General features: G+C 31.2%; 1 long non-coding RNA gene across 2 annotated transcripts; it reads left to right on the plus strand.

The window, feature by feature from the left end:
• The first annotated feature begins 998 nt into the window (after positions 1-998).
• On the plus strand, positions 999-18843 carry LOC148624797 (uncharacterized). Of its 2 annotated transcripts, none has more exons than XR_015919780.1 (4): positions 999-1133; positions 2575-2662; positions 8745-8868; positions 18712-18843. It is a non-coding gene; the product is annotated as an uncharacterized LOC148624797 (long non-coding RNA). The 2 variants fall into 2 exon arrangements; XR_015919779.1 differs by having other exon boundaries at positions 1089-1246.
• The last annotated feature ends 1065 nt before the right edge of the window (positions 18844-19908 follow it).

Here is a 19908-nt window from a genome sequence, read left to right on the forward strand (position 1 = left end):
GTCCAGCGCTTATTGGTTATTTTTAATATATTTGCTGTACAGTTTTTTCGTAAGGAATCTAGATCGATTGAGTAAGCCCCAATGCGCCAACACACTCGTTTGCAGACTCTTGGGTAACTTTGGACAAATATTAATTGACGTTCTATATTTTATATGCCCTGAAACATGAGTGGTTCAAAAGTAATGTATTTCGGAAATGACATAAGTCTTTAGGAAGTTGTTGTTTGAACTTTTGTCACAGACGCTCAGTGTGTAGTATATGAAATCTCGCATATTGCGGTCGAGACATCAGTGATAGAACAACAAATATGTGCATTCATTTTCATTAACGTGAAATGCTATCTGAATAAAATATCCTCTTCTCTCATTGACAAAGCCTAAAATTATATACATTTCGTGTTTATATGTTTAAATTTAACTATGTGAGTTGAATATTCATTCTTTTTATGTACATACACCAAGTAAATATAAACAACTTTAAACAAAAAGAAATCCATGAACATCAAACGAACAAAAGCAAAAAAAAAAAATAAAAAAAATACGCATTTTACAATGAAAAAAGTTGTGTTATTTCCAATCACCTGAATATTTTGTCCTTCGGTTTCTCGTTTGAACAAATTACTTCACAAAGTCGCTTTGTTGTAGTTCAAAGAAACACAAATAACGTTTCAGTTGATAACATCAAAGGAATTAGTATTTTGTCATACTTATCCTTGCGCTTTGACGAAATGGTTTGTATTAAAATTTATAGAAAAGTACAGAAATCGTCTCCGAACCACAGAAAGGTTCGTTTATGATTGGGTTGTTTTTTTTTCATACTTTTAAGCTTCCGTAGGGTTTCATTTAGCTTAAAGGGAATAAAGCTAATACAATAAACAAACAGACTTTCTATTAAATCCTATTAAAACTTTCATGACAAATAAAAATTCAATGTCTTGTTTTATATCTGTATATTTTCCTTGACAAATATACGAATGTACGCCAGACACATTTTACGACCTACAAATCAGTTACAAAGATTTGACTACATATAAGGCTAACATGACGCGTGATTTCAGAGAGGCGTTCATGTTGTGTAAACCTGATGCAACATATTTGTTCCCATATATTCCCCACGGAGTGTATCATTCAGTGTATGTATACATATGTATAGAAATTGGCCCATTTTTCATTTCACTGATAATTTCAAGTGGTGTCCGACCGGATTCCTTTATCGGAAAGCACTCAGTTCGTTTTGGACTTGCAGGTCAGTAGTACAATGTATTGTTTATTTACAACCACACCATATAGTTGTTTTGTTATGAAATGTCCATTTTAAGAAAAGTAACTTGTAGTGTCTTAATGTCCGGTGCGAAAGAAAGAAAATCGTTATGACAGCCGAAAATGCCTTATCTATCTAAACGTATTACATATAGGGCACAGTTTCCAGTTCCCTGGTCGAATAAAACAAATCATAAATTATGACAACGAGATACAAATATGCAAATTTATCAGCGAAGTTTGTAGAAAGTTCTTCAATTGTTAACTCTTTATAATTAAGATCTGTAATGACATCTGTTTGCTAAACCAATGCTGATTGGACGTTACAATAATTAAGATCTGTAATGACATCTGTTTGCTAAACCAATGCTGATTGGACGTTACAATAATTAAGACCTGCGCTCCAGTAGTTGAATTGTTTACGGAAATATTTAGAAAACTTTGTATTTAATCAAATATAACAAAAAGGCAATAAGGAATTTTACTTTACTTTTTAAGTTTTTTGAAGATTCGGAGTGTATATATAAGGAGATGTTTTCATTTCTCATACATATTGTAATTGTTCTTTGTGTTCCCATTAGGTATTAAGTTTTCCTAGGTAATTAAATTTATTTGTGTAATAAATAATTTGGCAGAATATGTGTTTAATACTTTAGATTTCTAGCATGTAGCTTTTCCAAGTCAAAGCAATTTTTCATTCATAATTCTTGAAATTGATTATCTGAAAAAAATATAGTATTAGGCTTATACGTTTGTGTGTTCAAACTCACAATTACTAATATATAGATAATTTGTATTGACCTTCATACCGTATGAAGAAGAGAGAACTTTAACCTGCCTTCACATTGTGTCATCTTAACTCTGAAAATAGCCATTCGCGACAGATAGCACAATTACAAATAAGAGATGGTTACTTTTTTCAAATATTATTCTTTTAAGATTTCATTATATACTCGACAGAACAATTTTACGTTTATAAGACATGTATATAGTATATGAATCTCCTCGTTTTGCAAACATATAACAAGACTTCCTGTTGGATTTTGGGATTTAAAGATCTCTTGAATGTTAAGTGTAACCCTTTAAAATAAATTTTAACTAATCTTTATATATTAAGATTTTGCAGCCAATCGGATGGTAGAGTTTAATCCGATTGTTCGCCTAAAAAGTAAGAAAGACCTCGGTCCAATCCCCCTTTTTAGTGTTTTGTTTTTGTTTTTTTTGTTTTTGCAAACAACTGGTCCATATACGACCATATCTAATAAACAACATGATTGTTTAATTAAACTTATTTCGATATTTTTTTTCCTTTAGCTACTAAGTTTGAAGACTAGATGCAGACGAGTTTGTAGTGCTACCAACCTGTTCTACGAAAGTTAACGATCAAGATCGTAATCTGAAGGTCAGTAAACTCTTGACGTCATTTAAATTTTGTATTTAATAACCACTAAGTCGATGCCACTGATGGTGGACCATTGTTTCCCGAAGGTATTCGCCAACTTAGTACACCGATTTGCCTGACCTCGTATTATTTCAGATTTTATTTATCATATTTCTCAAAAATTGCAGTTTTACAAATTTTAAAACAGAGTCTTCATCCTTTAATTTGTATTGCACATGATAGAACCTCTCGGTGATGGATTTTGGCGTCTTATTTCAAAAGTTTTGGTTTTGAGTACTTTTTGTATTTTTTATCATAGTGCTGACGAAGAGAGGTTGCTTATTGAAACACGTGTACAACACATAGAACATCAGTACTTTTGTATTCTTAAGCAATGGTGCGCAATGAAAATCTGTATTGATCTTAATCACAATTGGCGGCATGTCTTTTTTTTTTACAAATTCAACCATATCAAACGTTAAAGAGGAGCACTGGGGTATGTAGTATTCGGAATAAAACCCTATTGATTTAGTATGTATTTTTTAAAAATAGATTCAGATTTAATTTAGAAAACACCGGTTCAGTGCGCCAGCTTAAAGAAAACAAAAAATAGTAAAATCGGGCAAAATAGCAAAAAACGCTCGAAAGAGATTCGACATACGGCCAATTCTAATCCTCTATTGTTATCATCACATAGTACCAGTTTATATACAAGAGTACCATTATGAAAGTGACAAAGGGGTTCACAGGATGTACGCTTCCTTTCTGTATAAAAAGTTAGAGGTAATCTATCAGCAAAAGTGAAGCGGTACAAATAAACCTAATTCGGAAAGGTGAATCATTTAAGTCGGGAAAGGTATAACATGAAATATCTACAAAGAAGATAAACATTAACATTTGATCGCTAATGGCATGAACAATATAACGAAAAGGAATACCACGACAATTGATTGTTAAAGGTGTATCATAAACAATCTTCTGGGCTGTTACATTGAAATTATGCCTAGAAAAGGTAAGACGAACCAATCCGAAATGTTTTACACAGAATATTGTTCCGAAAAAAACAAAACAAAATGCAAATTGGAAAAGCATGTCTTGGTCAATGAATCGGGGTATATCAAGGGAAACCCATCGGAAAAGTTACAACATTTGTTTATTCGATGAACAATTCCGGGATCAATCTACCTCTCATCGAATATGTCGTATCGCACGGCTGAACCCATAACGCATGTCGCTGGGATATTCTTGGATATTAACCATATTGTTTGAAACATCCATATGAAAATAATTGTTCTTCTTTAATCTTTTTGAGTGAATATATCGTGCAATCAACATATATTGTAAATGCTCCCACTTTTGTTACTTTACAAATATCTGCAAAAAATATACCGAAGAGTCAGCAGTGGGAACATTCAAATACGTGATAATAAAAAATATGGCTTTAACCTGAATACGTGAAACAAACAATATTCATACACAATGTAGGGAACGAAATAAAAAAAATACAAATACAAATTTGTAAATAAGTTAAACAAGACGTCATTCGAAAAAAAAAACAATAGCAATTCGAACTCCCACAAAGAACCGGGACTGGCATCAGGTGCTCTGGAAGAGAAACATGTTCTGCGCTGCCATCGGAATATGTGACGTTTCTTGACAAAATATTCTTTTCTCCAATGTTAAACTGTACCAGAAAACAACGTTTCATGACCTACACTTTTGAATGCTACAGATAAGATCAATACTAACCTCTCAGGGGAACTGTTAGAAGAGCTCTAGGACAGTTCTAAATGTATCATAGAACAGTTCTAGAAAGTGTGGTATGTAATAATAATGAATACTAATAGCGCAATAATTCTTCGACTTGTAGAAATACATGGAAGCAAACCCGTCTAAGCAGCGTCTAAACACGTCTAAAAAAAAACACAAAAAACAAAAAAAAACAAAAACAAAAAAGAAAAAAGAAAAAAAAACATAGTCATGCATCTGGCTTACGCATATAAGTCCCATGTAAAAGCATAGCCATACTGGATGTTTTAAGTCATTTCCTGGCGCTTAACGGTTGAACGCTTCTTATTTATTTAGTAAAACAGCTTCATTTGTCTACCTATTTGCCTCGAGTGCGATAATACATGGGTTCGATCCGCGGTCGAGTCAAACCAAAAACTTAAATATCGGAAGTCAGTGTTTCTCCGTCAGTCAACAGGGAAACATTTCTATATGTGGTAGAGTATAAACTAATGGTACAGTAACAGCAAACCTGTCTTAATTCCGCTACCAGAGGTACGCACCATACGAATAGTGTTGAGTGACTGCCGGTTTGTTTGAGGTCTAAATCATGAGGTTGGTTGACGTGCTTAAATGATATGAGGACCGTGGCGTCTGAACTAGCACTCCAAAACGTGCCACATTTATGGAAAAGAACAACCAATTGATCTTTTCTCACATTGCCTTTAAAACTCCTGGTAAACTCATTATTTATATTTACCAGTGAAACAAATTCATTACTTGTAATAAAAATGATAATGCAATACTCTAATAAAAGATAGACTAAACATCAATTGTCATGTCCGTTTGTTCGTTTGGTATCAACAAACCAACTGAGTCATGAGTTTAGTCTGCGTTTCTACTCAGAGGAATTGTTTCATAGTTTGAAAATAAAGCTAGATTTGACAAGTCCTACGTTGTTGCTTATATTTCTGGTTACGTACATATCACACCAGGTTCATGTTTAATTTGAGGGTAGCCTCATCTTGACATTGTAGTGCATCTCTTTATTTTGCACAAAGTTTTTCTCAGCTCATGTTGTGTGGCTCTTACTGGTTATTTTCCTTGTAAGAAACTTCATACAAATAAAATTGCCAAAAGGAAAACACAATAAGCAAACCATGTAGCCACTTTATTTTAATTTTATGACGGAACTCATAAAGATTCTTTTGTATCTCAAAACCTTCTGTGAAAATAGAGGTAACATCAATTCAGAAATCGCTTGAATATCATATCAATATATGATATATCATTAATGCAATGGTAACTGTGTACGAGTGAAAAATAGCAGCAATATTTAAAACATAAGCATACAATGAAATATTAAAGAAAAAAAAATGTCGGATCTGTTTACGAGATATTTATAATTTTTGTGTCTGTATTTCGCTAGTTTTGATTATTTGAAAGTAACCCAGCAAAACAAATGTATTTCTTTGCTTATACTAATACTTGAACAATGATAAATATAAATTGTCAGTGAAAGAAACTATTAATATTTATTCTGAAATTATTTTTGATATTGGCACATTGGGAATGCAAGATCAAGTAAACTGTCAAAATGAAAAATAATCCTCTTGTAAAAAGGAGGAACGACGATGTAGTCCCAGAACGCGGGCAAAAAGTGATTTTGTATGAAACATGCAGAATGTTATTTTATGGACTTGATAGGAAATAATTAAAGAATATTACGATTAAACTTGAACTTCTGAAGTAATTGTCAACAGTTTCCAACAATGTCTACCACCTACCTCCGGGTTGATACATAATATATTTGCGTCACATGGCCAAAATAGTAACCGGAAAGATTTTCTAATTGCGTTGATTTTAGAATTTGATGGCTAGATTTAGATATCATAATCTAACGAACGCCATTTTGACATAAAATGGAACATTTGCAATCACTCACATTGACTTTCAAAGATATATTTTATTTTGATATCTTTAATTAACACGTTGCATTTGAAATATGAGTTCAAAAATAGAAAGTCGTATAACACAAAATATTTAAAACATGTCAATACAGAAAGTGACAAAATATGGATTTACATGCAATTTAGTATTACTGAGAGAGCAATTATAGCATGAATACTGCACCCTTTCTGATTATGGGCTCTCCGAGATGCACATATCGTAAAAAATATACAGAAAGAAAGAGATTTATCAAAATAAAATAAATATAAAGAACAGTTAGGAAAACAACATACGCTTTAAACATGATTACTTTTGCACAGCCCATTGTTGTAATAATATCGATAAAAATGTACATGATCACTTAAAGGATATCTAAGTGGTGAAAAGAAAAGAAAACTCACTTTTTCATAGAGACTTAAAGAAACTAAGAATAGACACAACGATATATAGTATTATAGTAATACATGTAACTTTTTTTTATGTTTCTTACACATTTAACGCCCGGGAAATATGGTACTAATACAGTTACCGAATAAAACGTCAGATTTCGCTAACCACGTCTAAAGTTTCCATTATCGTACATGTTACAAAAGGATATTCCACTGTAAATTCCCAGGACAAATGACATATTAGAGTTGCATACCATACCATTGCGAGGCTTGGGATTTAAGGCTTTCAAATTCATTATGTTAATTGTAATCATGCTATAATCATATGCAAACTGAAACGTATTGTTATCATATCATGTTCGTTTTCATATGATTATCATATGTTATAAACCATATTATTATCATGTGTTGGATATTTTGATGTAGAAGCCCCAGGTAGAGAATCAGAAATATTCGTTTAATCTAGAAAACCCTGTCCTATTACTTTTCCAAACATGGTATTTATAAGTAAGACGACGGAGTAAGGATGAGACTTTCTGATTTCATGCATTTTTCTAGATTATAAAAATCAACCGAGTGACAAAATGAACTATAATTTGTCTTTACCTTTAAAAAACAAAGCCTTAGTCGTAGTGATATTCATATTTTTAGTTTCGTTATTTATTTATTCTTTGAGTTGTGCTTCGTTTGTTGGTTTTTACGTCATTATTTCTACGTTAAAAAAACATTCGTTAACACAAAACATCACAACTATACCTATTTTTCTTATTACTGTGGAATATGCTTTATAATTGTAGAAATAAAAATAAAAGACGATGTCCATAATTTGAATATTTTCAACTATATAACTACTGCGATGTATCGAAATTTTAATAGGAAACAAGTCTTTTTAAATAGAAATTTTCCTTGTTAACAATATGTTTTTTCTTCTCATTTTATGTTTAAAACACGGTCTGTCCTTTTTAGATTAACAAACAGTGAATTGTCAACTCGTTTGGGGTTATGACACACATGTTTAAGATTATAAATGTTCATCACTGCTGTTAAAATACCCATCACTAATACATTTTAGTGTTTTGTTTATCTAAGAGTAATCGTAACCAAGGGAACCAATGTTATAGCGGTAATCAAAAGAATGTAATCCAGGGACAAAGACCAGACATGGAAAACAGACATACACAACAAAGAACATAAAGAAAATAAAATCAAACATACAAAGTAACAAAAGCAAATGAGCAACTCGGACTCCACTAAAAACTGGGAGCATGGACCAGGTGTACCAGTAGGTTAAGCGTCCTCTGCTTTTCTAGAAACACCCGCCCAGTTGCTCATAAAAAATCAAGTCGGGGTAGACGAAAGAAAAATAATCAGGTAATTAATGGATAATGAAATAAGATCGGTTCTGCTTCTTTTTTTTTTTTTTACCAACAATCGTTATCCATCTTAAGACAAAACGATTATGATGTGTTTACCAACAAATAAAAATTAGCATGGTTTTACATAGAATACATGTCAAAATTTTGAAGAACCAAATTTTGGCACTCTTTAATCTTTCAATTTTTTTTATATAACTTTCGTTTTTCCAACTGATTAAAAAAACGAGGATACTTTAATTTGATTCCCCGAGGCTGGATTAGTTAAATCATTATTTTATTGTTATAATCCGACTTTTCTAATGGCATAAGTCATGACATTTGGTTCGTGACAACTAAAGTGAAAACCTAAAAAACAAATTAAGATTTACAACCGTCAAGCATGGAGTAAAAAAGGATGCTTTTACGAATTCCTTAAGGGAGAAACGTTCTGTGAAGTGAACATAATAAATAAAATTTTCATAATCTCAAACATTAATGTTGAATTAATGACAAAAAATCACATGCTTGGGAAAAACAATGGGATATCATAATCCCTATAGATAAAGGTCGATGTAGCGTCACATTCGATGAAAGGTGTGCACACAGCGTAGGCAAGAAAGTGCTCGATTCGTTAGTGTAGGCATGTCTAGGTTGAATTTAAAGCTGCTTGTTCAATTTCAGAGGAAAGAAATGACGAGTCTTGCAATAGGATTACTTTTGACCCTTTTACTTGGACATGTTAACTGTAGACACCAAGAAACTTTATTACTGGAAAACATTTTAAAGCCACTACAAATTGCCACAGGTAAGTAGTTCCAAATACTCTTATCGGAAATAATTTAGAAAGCTCAATAAACTTTTGACTGCAAATTTAAAAAAGATCTATATATCATAAATTATTTCAATTACAAGTGCTTGTCGCAATATCGATTTAAGCTAATCTAAATAATAGCTGATGCCTCACAGTAAATTTTCTGTAAAAAAAGTTTCTGAAAATCGCAAAGTGTTCTGGACACCGGAAACGACAGAAACGTTAACATAGGGCAGAACCTTCATCAGAGAAGTCAACTTTACAATACTGCTTTCATATATGAATAACCGTATACACTCACGATTTATAAAAAAAAAATAATAATAATCTATAAGCGCCTTATTTTACTTAGCTTTTGAAATTGTCAATTACTCGAATGCGATTGAGTTAGCATGTGGTGTTTAATTTGATACTTTTGATGCCGATGATAATTGAAATAAATAGTTTTCTTTGATTTATATTATGTCAGAAATTATCATCGTAGGAGTCAAATTATGTTGCACTTATTTGAAAAAAATAAGGTTCTGCAACAAATGATTAAACGATTTGAATGATAATAAATGATTGCCAGTTCGAATAAAAAAAACATAAATAAGAAAAGAATAAATAGTTTTTGAAACATTTCTTATAGGGTGTAAATATAAACATAAACAAAACATACAACAAATCAAAACTTAATTGTCATTCGGAGATTGAAGTTAGCTATACCGTTGATCCCAAAGTAAAAGAACTTTGGAATATCTTAAACCTTAATCGTCAAGATATTGATGTTTTCCTTGAACTGAAATAGTAGTTTTGTCTTGAAAGAAAATCCAAAAATTATTTTTTGGAAAAAGGTAGAGGAATCAAATTAAAAAAATAAAAAGAATGGAACTGTTTCAACAAGATGGGTTGCGATCTTAACAATTATAATCTCGAGATAATTAAATGATAAATATACAACTTAAGTCATTTGTGCATACTCTTTGAAACAAAATAATCAAGGGAACCAAGATTCTAGTGGAAGTTATTATTATTTCTATTATTAATTTTCATGCTTTCAACAAAAATAAAAAAAAAATATCTGGAATTTTATTGTTTATTTTGAAAAAAGTCTGACTAAAATGGATGAATATTGGCAAGTTAATAACCAAGAAAATTGATGATGTAACAATCTGACACTACTCCGACGGAGGAGCTAATTAAAATATCAATGTAACCAAGCTCATAGACGAAAAAGTTCAATGGATGGTTCTTTTCGTATTTTCACTTCCTGAACACCCTAAAGCATCATTTTGTACCTTGTGGCATTTATTTGTTAAAAAACTGCGTTTATATTCCACAAGAAAAGCAGCTGTTATCAATTATGGTTTATATACAATGACATTATATCACAATTTCTGGTCGTAGGGATTACTTGTTATTTGATCATGATTGTCATCGTAAATGCACCCTTTAACACAATTTCACAATGACAAGTCGTTTTGTTGCCGATTGACAATGACACGAATAATAGGATACTCATTAAAATATTTGTAGGCTGGCCAATTATAAAGACGAATACTGTAGTATAATGGTTAAAGCAGAAAATATATATCACTATGTTAGCGTAAACTAAACATAACAAGAGGAAGAGGCAGTTCTCAAATACATCGAACCCGATTGATCCGAAATTATATCAATTCAATCACTGGTCTATTTAATAATCACAAATGACCATACTTACTCTATGATGACCCCCCCCTTCCAAAAAAAAAAAAAAAAAAAACTACCAAAATATTGTGTAGCTATTCCATTTGATATTAATTTTCCACAGTTGTTTGCATTGTGTTCGATAAATAGTTGTTGTTTCTCATTAGTATTTCCGACCAAATATTTCTTGTGTTTGTACATAATATTTTTAACCTTAGTCAGCTTTGTTCAATCCCTGAAAAAAAGATTATTGGTTTTCTTGCAACCAACTTATCGTCCTTAATCTGCTACCATATTAAAGTGATTCCAGGCCATATTCCTTTGACTTAACAAAAATTGCGTAGGACATCACAAACGACCAAGGCGGAGGGGGGTATGTATCGGTACTACCAATGCATTGTAGTTCAAGCCTCTGTAGCGTCCTTATTCTGAACCAATGTGGTTCATAAATGCCTATATACCTCACAAAAAGTCGGGATTTTTTTTTCAGAACGAAAGAAAACTGATATCGTATTAAATTCGAGACATCAAAATGTATATATATTTTAGTATCTGAGCAATAACATATTTTAAGAAAACTCTTTAGGTTTTCTTTTAGACATAAAATCTTTCAGCCTGCTGTGAATGATTTAAGGTCAAACAATTTAAAAGTTGTTAAACTGTTTAAGAACTATGCAATGCATTTACTCGCGCCCTTAGTCTGAATCATATATTTGCACGTCATTGATATACATAGCATAAGTTCCCGACCGGTTACTTGTATTTGACCCAATTTCCCTAACCCTAAGGAGAGCGAAAAATTCCAAAAAGAACGCCGAGAAAAAAGAGCTTCTTCGTATGTTGAGGTACAACAAATAAGGCGTAACTAGTTTACAAAATGTTTTAGAAGATTAAATAAAATGGGCACACGAACGTCTAGCTTTGTTTGCTTTTTGCGCTTTACACCTAAGACCGAAAGTGCCGACAAATGCCTCGTTTTAATAATTGGTCGGAATTTGTATTCGTATCTACTTCTGATGAGATTATGCACTTTGAAATACTTGTTTTGTTTTCCAAGAAATACAAATTTCATATTTCCGTTTCGTGGAAGTCTAATCTAAAGATATAAAAGAATGGACTGATCCTTTTTAAATTAGTAAGAGTTATGTATATGCCTACTCTTAAAAAAGTATCCTCATTTGAATGTTGGAAATCAAAAATAAAAATCAGTTAAATTGTGGCAACATTAAGTACACTGTAGATCGTTACACAATTGTCTGTCTGTTAAACCAGTTTATATTCAAGAAGGATTGTTTTATTTGTTATTGCATTTTATTCGTCAAACTCCGAACAGCGTCTGACCTTCAGTTTTACTTTAGACGCTGCAGTCAGCCATATAAAAGATGCAAGAATCTTTCAAAGTCGGGAAAATGTGAAAGATTTTAGGCGATGTGTTCCGATTGTCAAATGACACATGATTTGATTAACGCCCGAGAATTTCGAAAGGGCTGTCGGCAGCGGTTAGTGAGAGATGAAAAAAAAACGTCTGCCGTTTCGCGACAGAGGTACATATAATATCAAATAAAATATCAACATTTTTATTATTACATGTACAAAACTGGAATTCATAAAATACCAAAGCTTCATTCCTTGTACGGTAAAACCTCTTGATCCTGAATTTGGCTTCCTATTTCGATACTTTTGGTTTTGAGCACTTCTTATAAAACATTATTTTTAGATTTAGATCTTCCCTTCTATTTGATTCTTATGCTTCTAATGAGAGGTAACTCCAAGAAACACGTGTACAGGATATGGAGATTTGCATTCCTTATATGATTTAAGGATTAACAGTTCTGTCTGTTCTTGCATTTTCTACTGACGTACACAGGTACTGCAGTTGGTTATTTAACTTCATAATACATTATAAATTTAAGAAAACGTTGGCATAAATAGTCAGCCCGTGGTAAAACAATTATAAAATTAAGATTCTGTGATTTATGTCGATTCTAATAGGACAATAAAGGTACTTCTTACATTTCGTAAACTATTACGGTAACATTAGACACGCTACATTTGTCCATATTTGGCTGTACACTTTACGTTAGCTATATCAGTTGAAATAGTCGCTAGTGAACGCAACTTTGCTTTGTTTTTTTATAATGAAAGAAAGGGCGAATTAAGTAGAACGATATATGACAATAGTCATTTGCATTATAATGTCATAGTGTTCACACATGGACAGGTACAATGTCTCATTCATTGACGATTGTTATTGTTTGTTTTCATACATGATGGCGCACGTGGCTCGTGTCGAATGCTACCGAGTATGTGTGTAAGCGATTTTTACGGGAATATAATACATTTTTTTAAAAACATAAAGTTTAATATATTTATTAAATATGAATTGATGTTTATTCACGCTACTGAAATGAATGAAAACAGCTGATACACATCGGAATGTCACGTGTGTTTGTTTACATGATTAAGGTGGACAGTATACACACACACACAAGCCACGCAAAATAAGTCGCATGCTGCTTATATAGCAACCGAAAATCGACCACAGTTGTGGTCTCAAAGCCTGTTAAGGACGTCATATTAGAACTCTTCTTCGGAAATACGCACAATATTTTATATGTCGAAAGAAGACGTTGATTCCTATCAATAATCCATTAAGCCACGTTTTTAACTCTTTGTTAAAATTTAAAGAAACACAAGGTATCTCTTTGAGTTAAATTTTTAGGTCATGCCGGGTCAGAAATACTATTTTAATGTACAAAATGGAAACCATATTTATTAGGTCTGTTCAACACGCAAAAAAAATTAAACATTTTTTTTTAATAATGAATTTCGTAAAGGCCATCTGTTTAGTGTTTAAGTTTTAGAACTCTAACATAGAAGGAAGCATTCGCTGAATCCTTTATAGATGATTATACAGATCCATTACTATATATATATATATTTATTAGAATTAGGTTTCATTGACATTCGAATTATGAAATTCATTTTAATTGTGCTTTTTTCACTGAATGATGATTTATTATATTAGGAATCAACTAGATCCAGTCTTTAGTGTCTTTTCTAAAAACCTGACAAATTTTTATTTTCAATAGTTTATTTTTCTGTAGCAATGGCATATAAACGGATATAAACTTAGTGAAAATTTCTGATATTGTTTCATTTGTGGAAAAAGAAAAACAGATGTATAAAAAGTTAAATACAAACAAATATGGTAGAACTTAAGGTATATTTGGACTAAAAGGAATTCATGAAAGAATAAAGATAAATTTTTGATAAAGTTCAATTCTTCAGAGGAAGCCTTTTTTGTTTGAGAAAGGAAAAAATATTTATTTCTGGTAAAATAATCAAACAACTAGTGAAAATTGTTGGTTGTGTGCATGGACAGGACTGAGATCAAATTGTTTTACTCAATAGGAGGTTTATATTACAATTTATAATAACACATAACCCGAGATGGGGTCTTTTACATTTTCCAATTGACAATCTAGACAGAATGGAGTCATTCAACAGAAAATATGTGTAAGTACTGTAACATGATTTTATATGATTTTGATCATTTGCATTGAGTTTAATATGCTGACATTTTCCACGCACTTATATTTTCGCTATTTCCGGTAAGAATATTTTCTTTGTAGAACATTTTGATACAATATGAAATCCGATCATTGCAAATTTAAAACTGTGCAAAAGCAGATTGATTGCAGAAAGCGGTTTACAGTACTTTAGTCCCTTCATTTTCTATAGTATATTGGAAAAAAATCAGACTTGCATCATAAGTAATCTATTTTGGCTGATACATTTCTAACATCATACAAACTATGACACTAATTCCCGAAAACAATTAATACCTAATTAAGAAAAATCATATTACCTATAATTAAAAAAATCCGCCATGTGTTAACAGTTTTATTTTAGGATTGTGATTGATTTTTGTGTATTTCAGCTTGCCATGTGATACATTTTGTTATATACAATAGGTCATTACATGTATTTTCTAATCAACTAAATGTTTACTTTTTTTTTAAATCTATATTGAAATATCAAACATTTTAAAATAACCTGGTAACTCATACAAATGAGATAGATATATTGATAAAAAAAATTCCATTCGGGATAGTTGGATACTTATTTTATTTCTAGATGATTTGAAATAAAATAGGCTAAAATTCGACAAAATCTTATATTCAAAGATTTTTTTCATTAGAAATTAAATGGACTATACAGTTATCCACTTTCAAAATCGAAAACAAAAAAATGTCATCATAAGCCGCCTCTTTTGTTTGAAATACAAGAGGGTATCATGCTTTTAAGATTTGTAATTAATTATGCGCCTCGCTTTCAAATTAAGAACGTGACGTCAAAAATTAAAAAGTTGCGTATGTCGCGCCTAATAATTAAATGGACCTCTACTACGCTTCGTCCCATATAATTTTTATGGCAACTAACTGGTCAATATATTGCCATATGACCATCAGCATCATGAACTATTTGCTATATTTTGCAAAATACTAATCAACATTAGTCATTAGTCTAGTAAGAGCAATATTGGTTAAAATATAAGATCATAGATGCTTATCAGAGTTGTAAATACTTGAACAACCCGTATTGTACACTAAACCTCACCAAACTAATTACTCTTTGTACATTCCCCCAAATCATCATGCTCTATGATATATCTTATTAAGAGGGTGTCTACACAAAAACCAACAGTTGGTTGCACATGAAAAAAATTGTTTTCAAAAGCATTTCATCCATTTCGTATCGCAAATGCATTTTTTTTCAAAGTTGAATATTGGTTCTTGAACAACTGCAACGGATAAAGAAAAATGAATTGCGTAGAAAGCATTGAAATTCATTGAAAAAGGGAAATGACTCTTTCATTTTGTGCAAAATTTGGTTGATTTCATAGGGAACTTTAAAATTGTTCTCCATTGTCGCATTAAAAAATCTTTATACTATTTGCTATATATATGTTATAAACATTACAATGGAACAACAATTTCAATTGAATTATATTAACCAAGTGCCAACCACATCACAGGATCGGTCTGATATTTACTTGGACATCCTCTTATCAGACTCTGTTAAATAAAAAGGATACCCATTCGAGACAACGAGTCAATTTGTAAAGTACGTTTCTTGTATCGCACTGTAATAAGTATGTAATAATAATTGTAAGTACTTGCCGGATCGTTATTTTAGTTATGATATAGTATTCTTTCCTTTCCCCTTTTCTAATTTGTTAAATATTTATTTTTCCCTGGATAGTATTATAACTTTGAAATAACGTTTATATAAACCTTTATCGATCAGGTTTATAAGGTCGCTGAACGAAAATGTTTTTTGTTGTCTGCAGCAGAATAATGAATATCGAATAAAGTATTAAGACGATTGTAAAATTTTAAAAAGAGTTCACGACATCTCTTGACATAAGTTAGAATATTTAAAACAAAGGAAGCAGAAACTTCAAAAGCATAGTCTAGAAACCATATCTAACAAAACATGTTTGTATTGTTAAGTAGGCGTTTGTTATAACTATGCGAATGTGTTTATTGTTGAGATTATGACATATCAGGCAAGTGTACTTCTTCCTTAAATTATTGTCATAAAAACTAATTCCTGAAAAACCGATATGTTCCTTTTCGTTTAATGCAAATGATTAGAAATGGCGACGCATGAAAATGATCGATATTAATAAAAACGAAATAAATGATGAAAATGTCAGAACGGATGAAAGTACAGTTGCATAACATTAAGAAGTAATATAACATCATTAACACTGTGCTACATCAACGCAATATCATTTATATAAAAAGCGAACAGTTGCCTACGCGGAGATGATTCTACACCCCTGTTACACTCGGAACTTTTGTAAATCTGTAGAATACAACGGAAACAGCATCAGTGAGCTTTAATGAGTACTGCTATTGCCTTGTAAAACAATTCATAACTGGAATAACGGAGCAAATATGCATATATGATACCTATGTTATAGTCTGACATCTGACTAACTTGCAGACCAAACTCGCGGACTAAGACCGGTCTGTTTCCTTTTAACAAAACATTATTCCTTGAAACAGTATTTACATTTCCCATTTCAATTCACATGTTCAGCTATGATCACGTAAAAAGTTCACCAAATAAATTACATATTCAAATTGCATGACTATTCATAAACAAAAAAATCATATCCTGTGAATCATATTTGTTTACGATTTTCCTGCTTAATCAATTACAACATATATGTTTAATGTGCATTTTCTCCTAAATTTTATTAGATTATAATTCAATTTTAGGAATAATAAGCTTCCTGAATAGTCAAATAGTTGTGTTCGTCATCTCATGCACCAAGCTTTTTGATAATATACTCGTTAAATTGTATACTTAAATTATTTTTTTTAGAAATGACTGTTATGTTATGTCGGCCTTTATTTTCTCGACAAAAATGTATGCGTCATTCGTTGAGTATTTGAGTCGACATATTTGGTCAGCCGTTATTGTAGGCGTAGTGTAGTGGGCTAATTACTCATATCAATTGTAAACATAAAAAAATATATCGGTTATTTTCCCGAGGTTTTTAAAAGTATTTCTCAGTGTTGGGTGATATACTATATAGCGAGGGAGTTATGGTAGGTTTCGTTTCCTCTTTCCAAAGAAAAAGTATAAGTAACTTTTCAACAAATTAGACTTCATGCTAAAATTTTGCTAAGTCTGCTTCTTAAATACAACAGAAAAGCTTTTTGTAATTAATTTCTCTTGTTCCGTGTTACAATAATATCTCCAACTATTTTCTATTCTAATTTGTATAAAAGCTTTTAATGCTTTGAAATCCTTAAGTTTACACAGATGATTTACACATATTAAAACTATATGGGTCATGGGAAATTAAAATCTAAATAAATCTGTTCTATCCGTGTATTTTTTATCGGATGAGAAGGACAAATACGTTATTAGTAATGTTTGTGGATAACGTTGTCAAGCTTCTTTTTATGTTGAAAAGTCAGCAATTTTGAAATGAATGGCTTAACTATTGATATTAATGAGGTTTTTTCAAGAAAAATTCAACCAAAGAAGCAAAAATGCAAGGCAAATCGCTTACAATGACTTCATGCAAAATCAATAAGTACATCTTCGACTCAAATGAAAGCCCATTGTACATTTTTAAATCGGAAACTATATTAAACAGGTTGAAACTGTTTTGCGTTTGAAGAGTTAATACGAGTTATGTTCTTTTGAATCTCATTATGAGAAAAAATGCCCTTGGCAAATTTTGCGTTACAGTTAACTCTAACAAATCATTTAGTTGAGCAGTATATAGGTATGTACTAACAATTAAAAAATAAATTAAATTCTATCATTTTCTTTGGGTTTAAGTGTCTCTTGTTAAATTAGGATATGTATTTGGTAAAGATGTGTAGGTCAAATATATATCACAAAATTGGACGAATTATCAGATAAGGCGCAATTAAAATAGTATTTTTTGGGTCGTCTAAATACATTTTTTAAAATATTTTTGACATACAGTTATCAACCGTCTTAAAAAAACATTATTTTATATGAAAACAAACGTGATGAAATGATGTGTATGTCAACGAACAACGACAACGTACGTCTTTAAAATTTTCGCCTGCCTAGAGTACACATACGTTTATTTACTTTGATTTTAGGTTTAAACTTATAACATTACTCTTCTCACAAAAAGCATTTTGTTTTTCAGAGTAGACCCTTTCGTGTCAACTGTAGGTTGGTTGATGAGCATGTTCGATAGACACCTCCGCGAGGAAAATTCTTTTGTTCTAGCCAAGTTCTCGCGAAAGTATATCTCATGTATGCTCATCGACAGTCCCTCAATGAACACATAAATATATATAAAGTCGGGCCCAAATCTGACATTTTGTAACTTTTGTAGTTGACTTGTCTAATTCATAAGATACATGTTGTAATGTTTTGATGATCCTCTTCCATCGTATTTGATGGCTTGTCAAAAAAATATAAAACAAAAAGAAAACAGAATATAAAAGACCTATAGAAATGTTGGCCACCACATATTTGACGTCAATACTTATTCCGTTAAACTTATCCAGTCTCGATGTCAACTCTGATATTCATGCTTGTGATAATTTTAAAGATTTCAAAATTTTACTAACTTTTTTCTTTCTTTTGCAGCATTTCAGCATCACAGATATACTGCAACCGAACCAAAAAATGAGATCCTTCACGAACTGGGTGACTACTTCAAGGGAAAGAGAAATGGTCGATTCAATACTGTTTATTATTGAATAAAAGGATATATTCTTACACTGTTACATGTACATTTGCGGCATTGACATTGGTGCTCAAACATGTTGGAAAATGGCGAATCGTCTTGGTGATAAGGTTCTAAACGTGTTATCCAGAAGAAACGCTTTTGTACTAATTTGCTCACATGTCTTGTTCGTATAGAGATAAGAATTTTTATATCGTCTTTGTCTTCACTGTTTACATCTTAAATATATAATCAGTGTGACTTTCACAAATTCGGATCTTTTCATTGTTTAAACAAGCAGTTTGATTCTTTTTATGTCAGGCAATGTTTCCAATGAAAGCCGAGAGACGCAATTTTAACGACTATTAGCATTTTGAAGGATGGTCTCATGCTTTCGTCATTTTATAATTCATTTTAATGAATATATAGTAGGTACTATAATTATGATTCCACTTACGTGAATTAAAAGTATTATATAAAGTTATATTTGTATCTCTCTGAATGTTATCTTTTTTAAGCCAACGATACAATTAAGGCATTCATAGCAGAATTGAGTAAAAGCATGTAAAACTACTGAAAAACAACATTCAAATTCAATTATCATTTTTATAAAACTACAACATATTGGTTAATGTACATGTGTTGTTTTACCTTGTCATTAAAATAGTAGAATTTTGAGAGAATACAAGTCAATTAATGGGTAAATTTTGTTGTTTTAAATTGTTTATTAGAATTATACAACTTATAAATCGGATATGTAGAGAAGATTTCTTTTCAGAAGTCAGGAAAATGTTAGCAGTCTACAAATATACAAATGCAACTATATGATGTATACCATGTATACCTATTTTAAAATGTTAGTTACATAGCTAGTTTGTTGATGAGTGGTTGATTCTGTGTTACATACGGAAGTTCTGCAAAACAAAACAAAAAAAAACATAAAAAAAAAAATAAAATAAAAAAAGACAAAAAAAGAAACAAACAAAAACACAAACAAAAACAAAAACAAAAACACAACAAAAACAACAACAAATCAAACATGTTTTTACTGTTTTTATTTTTGTATCCTTCTAAGAGAGATTTGGGGGCTCCCTATTGATGACGTAAGAAATTGATAT

The sequence above is a fragment of the Perna viridis genome, chromosome 2 (genome assembly GCF_037379345.1).
Source record: "Perna viridis isolate PV_CMFRI_1.1 ecotype Kerala chromosome 2, ASM3737934v1, whole genome shotgun sequence".
Taxonomy (NCBI): domain Eukaryota; kingdom Metazoa; phylum Mollusca; class Bivalvia; order Mytilida; family Mytilidae; genus Perna; species Perna viridis.